Source organism: Pleurodeles waltl, chromosome 5 (assembly GCF_031143425.1).
Source record: "Pleurodeles waltl isolate 20211129_DDA chromosome 5, aPleWal1.hap1.20221129, whole genome shotgun sequence".
NCBI classification, from domain to species: domain Eukaryota; kingdom Metazoa; phylum Chordata; class Amphibia; order Caudata; family Salamandridae; genus Pleurodeles; species Pleurodeles waltl.
Window position 1 is genome coordinate 3,281,153 of NC_090444.1, and position 9,838 is coordinate 3,290,990.

A 9,838-nucleotide genomic window follows, 5' to 3' on the forward strand; every position below is an offset into this window, starting at 1 on the left:
GTTCTCTGCATTTTGGCTTCTAAATTAAACAAGTGTACAAGAAAGAAGACTCTTTGCACTATGCATTCTGAATCACATGCTAGCATGGGAAATCACAATTCAGAGGTGTACAAGTAAGCATTGTTCAGACACTCAGTATCTTATGTACATCTCAAATCTACATAGGTTTTCCATCAAACCTTTTTCATTCTTTATATCTTACCATGTGAATTGCTCTATAGGCCATACACAATAAAAAAGCATTGAAAGATACAGCTGGGTTGTTGGCTCTGGGTATCACATGTTTTGGAGAAACTACTGTGACCAGAACATTTTGCCTTTATAAATTGGCCATCGTGATAAGAATTTGCATTGTCAGAAATGGTGCTTTTTTCTATCCAGTTGCGTTGTTTCTTCATGTCAACAGTTTTTCAGAAATGTATAGCTTTCCTGGATCACCCATGGGGTTCCCACCTGATTCTACCGCAAATTTCAAGCAGCTGAAACCACAAAAATTAGGAAAATTGACTATTGCTTAAAAACACATATCGGGGCAGATTTAGGAAAAAGTGGCTCTGCACCCAGGGCAGCGCCACTTTCCTTACACCTTTTAGCGCCCCCTCTACCGCCACCATGTGTGCGCCATATTTAAAATACAGCACACCATTGTGCAGGGTAGGGGGCAAAAGCATCAGAATTTTTTATGCTATTGATGTACTGTTCAGTTAGTTAGTTAGTGCTAAAATGTTGACTCTGACCCTGAACAGTAGATAGGGGCCCATTGAAAGCAATGGTATGCCCCCTGTTAACACCGGCCCTGGGCAGGTGTTAAAATGCAGCAAAAAATGGTGCAAAGAAATATTTTAGATTTCTTTGTGCCATTTTGTCAGCCCTCCTAATGGGGGAATGCACCCCTTGCATACATTATGTCTGGCACAGGCATAATGTGGTGCAAGGGGTTACAAAGTGGCCCTCTTAAATCTGGGCCATAGTGTCTCACAGAGCCATTGTTTCCCATTTTTCCACAAAAATGTAGCTCTAATATGGCTATTATTTAGTTACTTCTAGGATAATTTGGAGTCCCTGGATACACTTAAAGGCATTTTTAAGAGCCCCTAGCGCCACCGGAGGGTCACTTCTAGTGATGCTCTGGTGGCACTATGCACAGTACCATATTTACAAGGTGGCGTTAGCCACTTGTTGTGGCTTAATGTCACCTTGTAAATATGGCCCCTTCACACGCAGCACTTTGTGTGGAAGGGGTGTGCCACAGCAACACCCATTGCATTTTGAAGCTGCCCCAGATTTACAAGTTTAATAAACCTGAGGCAGCACCAAAATCTAAGGGGTGGCGTTAGCTGGATGCTAAAAGGAGAAATACTTTCATTTCCCCTCTTTTTTTTGCATTCTGCAGCACACATACAAAGAGCAAATCACTATTTAAGTTTGTTTTAATGCAAGAAAGTTTTCCTTCCTGCACAAGAACAATCTCCCCTCAATGCTGCGATCCTTGCACAATGGTACAAGGGCTGCTGCGTTGGCGCATAGCAGCACATTCAGCAGCGACACAGGGGGAAACCCCGGGGTGCACTATATTCTATTCTTCTAAATATGGCGTATCCCTGAGTTGTGAAAATGACGGTGCGTGACGGGCACAGTCATTTTCGCTGATAACTGGCCCTTACAGTCCCCAAGATGTTGGGGAAAAGGGCTTCAAATTTGTCATGAATATCTTTTGTGGGAAAAACTTTATGAACGTTTAAATGTAAGGATCCACTAACATGCAAAAAATGCTTAGTGTATTGAGGAGGGTAAGCAGCCAAGAGGTTGACCCCTTCGCTGCCAGGCATTTTCCCCCTCAGGAGCCAGGCCATTTTTTGGCTATTTGGGGCAGTTCGCGCTTAGGTCCTCATACCTTCTTGTTCACGTAAGCTACCCACAACAAATTTGCGTCCTTTTTTCCCAACATCTTAGGGATTCACGAGGTACCCAGAGTTTGTGGGTTCCCCTGGAGGACACCAAGAAATTAGCCAAAATACAGGGAAAATGTTTTTAAAAACAAAATGGAAAAAAGGTCTGAAGATGAAGGCTTTTGTTTTTTTCCCTGAAAATTGCATTAACAAAGGGTTTATGGTGCTAAAATCAGCATATTCCTAGCTTTCAGGAACAGGCAGACTTGGATCCGAAAACCACATTTTTTCAAAACACTTATGGTATTTTATTGGGACATAGCCCATTTTTACTATTTTTTGTGCTTTCAGTCCACTTGCAATTAGTGACAGAAATGAGTGCGAAACTAATGCTGTATCCTGGACAGCTAAACATTTAAAAAAGGTAGACAAAATTCTGAATTCAGGGTCAGTTGTGTAGATCCTAAAAGGTTTTACTAAAGAAAATAACAGCTGAAAGAAAAAAATATTGAATTTGAGGTTAAAAAAATAAACACTTTTCTCCATGTTTTACTCTGTAACTTTTTCCTGCCATATCAGATTTTCAAAAGCAATATACGGTTACGTCTGTTAAACTCTTCTGGTTGCAGGGATATATAAGGCTTGTGAGTGCATCAAGAACCCTAGGTACCCAGAGCCAAAAAAGGAGCAGCACCTTGCAATGGGTTTTCATTGTGTACCGGGTATACAGCAATTCATTTGCTGAAATATAAAGAGTGAAAAATAGGTATCATGAAAACCTTTGTATTTCCAAAATGGGCATAAGATAAGGTGTTGAGAAGTAGTGGTTATTTGCACATCTCTGAATTCCGGGGTGCCCATACTACCATGTGAACTACAGGGCATTTCTCAAATAGACCTGTTTTTTACACACTGTCTTACATTTGGAAGGAAAAAATGTAGAGAAAGACAAGGGGCAATAACACTTGTTCTTCTATTCTATGTTTCCCCAAGTCTCCCGATAAAATGTGTACCTCACTTGCCTGGGTTGGCCTAGTGCCCGCAACAGGAAATGGAACATGGACACATCACATTTTTACATTGAAATATGACTGTGGAATTTGGCATCTAGCTCAGTCAGCTCCTAGGGAAACCTACCAAACCTGTGCATTTAGTAAAACTAGACACCTAGGGGAATCCAGGATGGGGTGACTTGTGGGTCCTCCATCCGGTTCTGTTACCCAGAACCTTTGCAAACTTCAAGATTTGGCAAAAAAAAATGTTTTCTTCACATTTAGGTGATAGAAAGTTCTAGAATCTTTGAAGAGCCACAAATTTCCTTCCACCCAGCATTCTTCCAACTCTCCCAATAAAAATGGTACCTCACTTGTGTGGGTAGGTCTAGTGTCAGTGACAGGAAATGCCCCAAAACACAACGTGGACACATTACATTTTCCGAAGAAAACTGACCTGTGTTTTGCAAAGTGCCTAGCTGTGGATTTTGGCCTCTAGCTCATCCGGCACCTAGAAACACCTAGCAAACCTGGGCATTTTGGAAACTAGACACATAGGGGAATCCAGGGTAGGGTGACTTGTGGTGCTCTCACCAGGTTCTGTGACCCATAATCTTTTGCAAACCTCAAAATGTGGCAAAAACACTTTTTCCTGACATTTTGGTGCTGCAAAGTTCTGGAATCTGAGGAGAGCCACTAACTTCCTTCCACCCAGCCTTTGCCCAAGTCTCCCGATAAAAATTGTACCTCACTTGTGTTGGTAGGTCTAGTGCCCGTGACAGGATATGCCCCAAAACACGACATGGACACATCACATTTTCCAAAATAAAATTTACCTGTTTTTTGCAAACTGCCTATCTGTGGATTTTGGCCTCCTGCTCAGCCGGCACCTAGCAAACCTATAAATATTTGAAAACTAGACATCTAGGGTAAGTCACAATGGGGTGACCTGTGGGGCTCTCACCAGATTATGTTACCCAGAATCCTTTGCAAACCTCAACATTTGGTAAAAAAATACTTTTTCCTCACATTTCGGTGCTGCAAAGTTCTGGAATCTGAGGGGAGCCACAAACTTCCTTCCATCCAGCGTTCCCCCAAGTCTCCCGATAAAATTAGTACATCAGTGCATGTGCATGGGAATGCCACAAAACACAACGTGGACACATCACATTTTCCCAAAGAAAACTCACCTGTTTTTGGCAAAGTGTCTAGCTGTGGATTTTGGCCTCTAGCTCATCCGGCACCTAGGAAAACCTAGCAAACCTGAGCACTTCTGAAAACTAGACACCTTGGGGAACCCAGGATTGGGTAACTTTTGGTGCTCTCAACAGGTTCTGTTACCCAGAATCCTAGGCAAACCTCAAAATGTGGCAAAAAACACTTTTTCCTCACATTTTGATGCTGCAAAGTTCTGGAATCTGAGTGGAGACACAAACCTCCTTCCACCCAACATTACCCCAAGTCTCCTGATAAAAAAAAGGTACCTCACTTGTGTGGGTAGGCCTAGTGCCCACGACTGGGAAAGCCCCAAAACACAACATGGGCACATCACATTTTCCCAAAGAAAACTCACCTGTTTTTTGGTGCAAAGTGCCAAGCTTTGGATTTTGGCCTCTAGCTCATCTGGCACCTAGGAAAACCTAGCAAACCTGGGCATTTCTTAAAACTAGACACCTAGGGGAACCCAGTATGGGGTTACTTTTGGTGCTCTCCCCAGGTTCCATTACCCAGAGTCCTTTGAAAACCTCAAAATGTGGCAAAAAAACACTTTTTCCTCACATCTCGGTGCTGCAAAGTTCTGGAATCTGAGGGGAGCCACAAACTTCCTTCCACCCAGAGTCCCCCAAGTCTCCAGATAAAATTGGTATCTTACTTGTGTGGACAAGCCTAGTGCCCGTAACAGGAAATGCCCCAAAACACAATATGGACACATCACATTCTCTCAAAGAAAATTGACTGTTTTTTGCAAAGTGCCTAGCTGTGGATTTTCCTCACATTTTGGTGACAAAAAGTTCTGGAATCTGAAGGGAGCCTCTAATTTATTTCCACCCAGCATTTCCCTAAGTCTCCTGATACAAATGGTACCTCACTTGTGTGGGTAGGCCTAGTGCCCATGACAGGGAATGCCCCAAAACACAACATGGGCACATCACAGTTCCCCAAAGAAAAGTCACCTGTGTTTTTTGTGCAAATTGCTTAGCTGTGGATTTTGGCCTCTAGCTCATCCATCACCTAGGAAAACCAAGCAAACCTGGGCATTTCTGAAAAACTAGACAACTAGGGAAACCCAGTATGGGGCGTGTTGTGGTGCTCTCACCAGGTTCTGCTGCCCAGAATCTTTAGCAAACCTCAAGATTTGCCCAAAAAAATACTTTTTCTTCACATTTCAGTGCTGTAAAGTTCTGGAATCTGAGGGGAGCTACAAAATTCCTTCCACCTAGCATTCCCCAAGTCTCCGATAAAAATGGTACCTCACTTGTGTGGGCAGGCCTAGTGCCCACAACAGGAAATGCCCCAAAACACAACATGGGCACATCACATTTTTCCAAACACAACTGACCTGTTTTATGAAAATTGTCTAGCTGTGGATTTTGGCCTCTAGCTCATCCGGCATCTAGGAAAATGTAGAAAACCTGGGCATTTCTGAAAAGTAGACACCTAGGGGAACCCACTATGGGGTAACGTGTGGTGCTCTCTCTGGTTCTGTTACCCAGAATCCTTAGCAAACCTCAAAATGTGGCAAAAAAGCACCTTTTCCTCACATTTCGGTGTTTCTGGAATCTGAGGGCAGCTACAAACGTCCTTCTACCCAGCGTTCCCCTAGTCTCCCTCTCAAAATGGTACCTCACTTATGTGGGTAGGACTAGTGCCTGCGACAGGAAATGCCCCTAAACACTACTTGGACACATCAAAATGATCAAATACAAAACTACCTGTTTTTGCGGAGGGGGCACCTGTGTTTTTGGTCCTGGGCTTAGCACCCAGCTAGGGAAACCTACCAAACTCAGACATTTCTGAAAACTAGACACCTGAGTCTAGGGAACTGTGATTTGCATGGATCCCCCAGTGTTTTCTTACCCAAATCCTCAGCACACCTCAAATTTAGTTAAAAATCAATGTTTTCTCACATTTCTGTGTGGTATCACCACACCAGCACAAATTTCCTACTACCCAACGTTCCCCTCAGTCTCTTGATACAAATTATACCTCGCTTGTGTAGGTGGGCAAGTACCTATGACAGGGAAGAGCCAAAAACATGTCAAAATTGAGGGGAACACAAAGGGGGTCCAGAAAGTTTGGAAAAAATAATTTTTAGGCTGACAAGTGGGGCAGACTTTTATCGGTATAGATGCAACAATGCTGGGTGGTAGGAATTTTGTGGATTCCTGCAGATTCCGGAAGGTTCAATCACATAATGAGGGGAAAATGGGTGATTTCAAGCAAACTTGGAGGTTTGCAGGGCATTGTGGGTAAGAAACTTGTGCGGGGTGCATGTGAAGCACACCACCCTGGACTCACCCAGATGTTTAGTTTTCAGATGTGTCTAGGTCTCATAGATTTTTCCAGATGGCAGCGCCCCAAAGTCCAAAAAGTGCAGACCTCACCATTCCAAGTTGGACAATTTTGAGAGTTAGACAAGCTCTAATGGCTCAAATGTATAATCAAAACCCAAAATAATCAAATGTCCTCTTGCTTGCCATGTGATAAGATGTTTTAGTGTGCATGGGCAGAGCTGAAAGACTGTTACCCCCTTCAGTTGGGGTAGCGGCAGAACCATGCACATACTGGTTGGTAGCCACCACCCTATAGTTTACTTTTTTTAATTCCCTGGCATCTGGTAGGCTTTCTGACCCCCTCTTTTTAAGAAAAAAAAATCTTCCCTGGTCTCTGGTGGGCTTTCTGCTCCCCCTTGAGGACAGATGGGCCTGATAAAAATAGGCCGATCTACCCTCAAAGGGAAATGTGCCTCTATGGGGAGCGACCCTTGCCCAAGCAGCTGTCTCCCCAAACAAAACACACACACACACATACACCAATCCCTGGTGCCTAGTGATTTCTGTCCCCCTTGGGGGCAGATCGGCCTAATTGAAATAGTCTGATCTGCCCCCAAGGGTGCAGAAAAGGTCTAAAATAAATTTGCCCCCTAGGGGAGCGACCTTTGTCTAAGGGGTCGCTCCACTTTAGTGAAAGTGTCATAAAAACAATCCCTGGTGCCAAGTGGTTTTTGCCCCCCATGGGGGAAGATTGGCCTAATGAAGATAGGCTGATCTGCCACCAAGGGGGGCAGAAATGGCCTAATAACAATTCCCCCCCTCACCCCCCCAGGGAGCGGCCCTTGCCAAAGGGGCCGCTCCCCTTCTTCATAAACCAAAAAAAACAAAGATCCCTGGTGTCTAGTGGGCATTTCTTCAGCCCAATCGCTTCACGATCGAGCTGCAGTAATGCTCAGAGAGACATCAAAGGAAAGGAAAGGCCTTTCCTTTGATGCCTCTCCTGCCCCCAGCCCGTGATCGGAAGAGAAATGCTTTTGCCATTTTTGCTCCATAAATCCAAGGCACACATAGAAAAAGTAATATGCCTCTCAGGATTGTTTTTGTGCAGGAAGGTATTCCTTCCTTCACAATAAAATTCTGCATGCAATGCAGTCACCCTTGCACCATGGTGAAAAAGTACCTACGTTAGCTCTAGGCTGACTCAAGGGAGCCAGCTCAAGGGAAAAGGCAGAAATACTCTATATTCTTTTAAATACAGTGCATTCATGCCCTTTCTCTGTCATGCAGAGCAACACAGCAAGGTGACTTGCTGTGTTGCTGTGTGACAAACTCATAAATCTGACCCTTAGTATCATATGGACATGGAACAAGTTGGCCTTAATAATCTGATACTCCCAGAATATGTGGAATAGTGTGCTTTTCTCTGCTCTGCTCCTGGGGTGGCTCCTTTCTCGCCAAACCACATTGCGCCCAGTCTTTATGGTGTGCAGTCTACCCATGGGGATTTCTTAATGGATCCAGATAAAATAGCCTGCAATCCAACGTGGCTTCAACTCATACCGCCGCTTCTTTGTTTCCCACTCCCATTTCAAAAAATATTTTTTATAAGTTTGGCTTCTAGCATATGTTCAGCTTGTTTTTGTATCGTTTTTGATTACACAACCACTTAAGGTGAAAAAAAAAATGCACAACATTACAGCAGGATTCATGTCCCCTTACATCAATTTATAACTAACACTCCTTGAATATTAGTATAAAGTTTCAAACTTCACATTTGAACACAGTTCCTATTCCACTCCACATGGGGATGAAGATCTATTTTCCTCCTGATTGTACTCCTGCTTTTGCATCTAAATATAGTCATGTTTGTGTGGGAATCCACGGTTTTCATTTACTTGATTCATTAGGACTCTACAGTGGTTAAACCCTCCTCTCTTTTTTGTGATGCTTGGTGTTTTTTGTTGCGCTGTATGATAGAACTATGTCTTTTTTTGCAATTACCAATCTTAGGTCAATAAGGAACTGTTTGTATATAGTATATATTTTAGTATTTATATCATCTAACATAGTGGTTCTTAACCTGTGAACTGTGGACCCCTGGTAGTCTGCAAAGCCTATTTACGGGGGTCCGCGACTGTTTAGAAAATCTGATAAAATTAGCACATTCAAAAGTAAATATACATAATTTGTATATTTGTTTGCTCTACACTTGTTTCTGTATTTGTGTGTATTTATTTGCAATTCAGATCATAGACCTTTTGTTTAGGTGGGGACCCCCATCCTCCAGTACTTATTCACTAGAGGTCCAAAGAAGACAAAAGCTTGATCTAACATATTTAGTAGCAATTTGTGGAGTGATGACTATCAGACAATGTATGGCCACCAAAAGGATATCTGCTACCTTCCTGTAGTAACTCTGTAACACCCAGCAACCTCAGGCAGAATGTGAGAAACATGCCCTTGCTGCATTATATCTTAGAAACTGATTTGTGTTGTCTGAGTTTCTAATCTGCATGCACTATTGTCTGTATTTGATTTGTCAATTTAAATTCACAGTGATTAGCACTAGCGTTGCATTTTGTTTTTCGGCTGATACACAGCAGTACACATAACCCTCCTATTGCCACCAATAACAAATACTGCAGTAGAACACATAGCTACCGATTCCAGACCCAACAAGTAAAACACAAAGACAGGGGTGCTTGTGGGAAGGCATTTTGTGATATATAAGAAGATGTTAGATTGCTATGGGTATTTCTGTTTCCACAATAATGGGAATTCCAGAAGGATTATAAATACATGTTTTGAGAATTGTTACACTTAGGAGGGAGTTATGGAAATACTTGTCTGTGAAAATGAAAAACCTACCCCTCTTTATACTTACCCCCTGGAGAGGGCACTATTGTTCCAAGGCACCCTGAGATGAGGGTGAGAAGCACCAGGAGGAGGAGAGTTCCAGCTGATCTCTTCAGGGTCATTTTCAGCTCTAAATAGATAGATACGTAGATTCTGCCTGCTTCATATTTAAGGGTTCACAGAGAAATCTATATGCAAATGAATGTGTTTCAAACTCAACTATCCCAGCCCATAATTCAAATAATTGTTAATGCCATTACATTTAGAGCAAACTGCCTGGGGATGATGCTGCCTAAACTGGTTTAGTGGCTTCTGTTATCACTCTGTGTCACAGCCGTATTTGAGTTACACTTGCACAAGCAATCTCATTTAAGAAAATAATTTGCAATAATTTTGAAAGCTGTACGCATCTATAAGAAGTATCCTAAATGGATTTATGCATTCATTCATTTGTTTATTTGTATGCCTTGCGTGGTACCCACATGCCCCAATTTGGGCTGGACTGTTCTTATTGATCCAGGGTCAAGAATGATTTGCATATGGCTAGATCTAATCTAAGGTGCCATAGTGGGCAAAATAGCAATGGCCCAGGATTCGGCCCTGAGTA

The 9,838-nt window shown here is 42.8% G+C and overlaps 1 long non-coding RNA gene across 1 annotated transcript in view; it reads right to left on the minus strand.

Annotated features, from left to right (window-relative positions):
* LOC138297186 (uncharacterized) overlaps positions 1–9,355 on the minus strand; it is a 72,043-nt gene extending 62,688 nt beyond the window's left edge. The window contains exon 1 of the long non-coding RNA XR_011203923.1: positions 9,260–9,355. This is a non-coding gene — a long non-coding RNA (uncharacterized lncRNA). The remainder of the gene's footprint in view (positions 1–9,259) is intronic.
* Between the last annotated feature and the right edge of the window lie 483 nt (positions 9,356–9,838).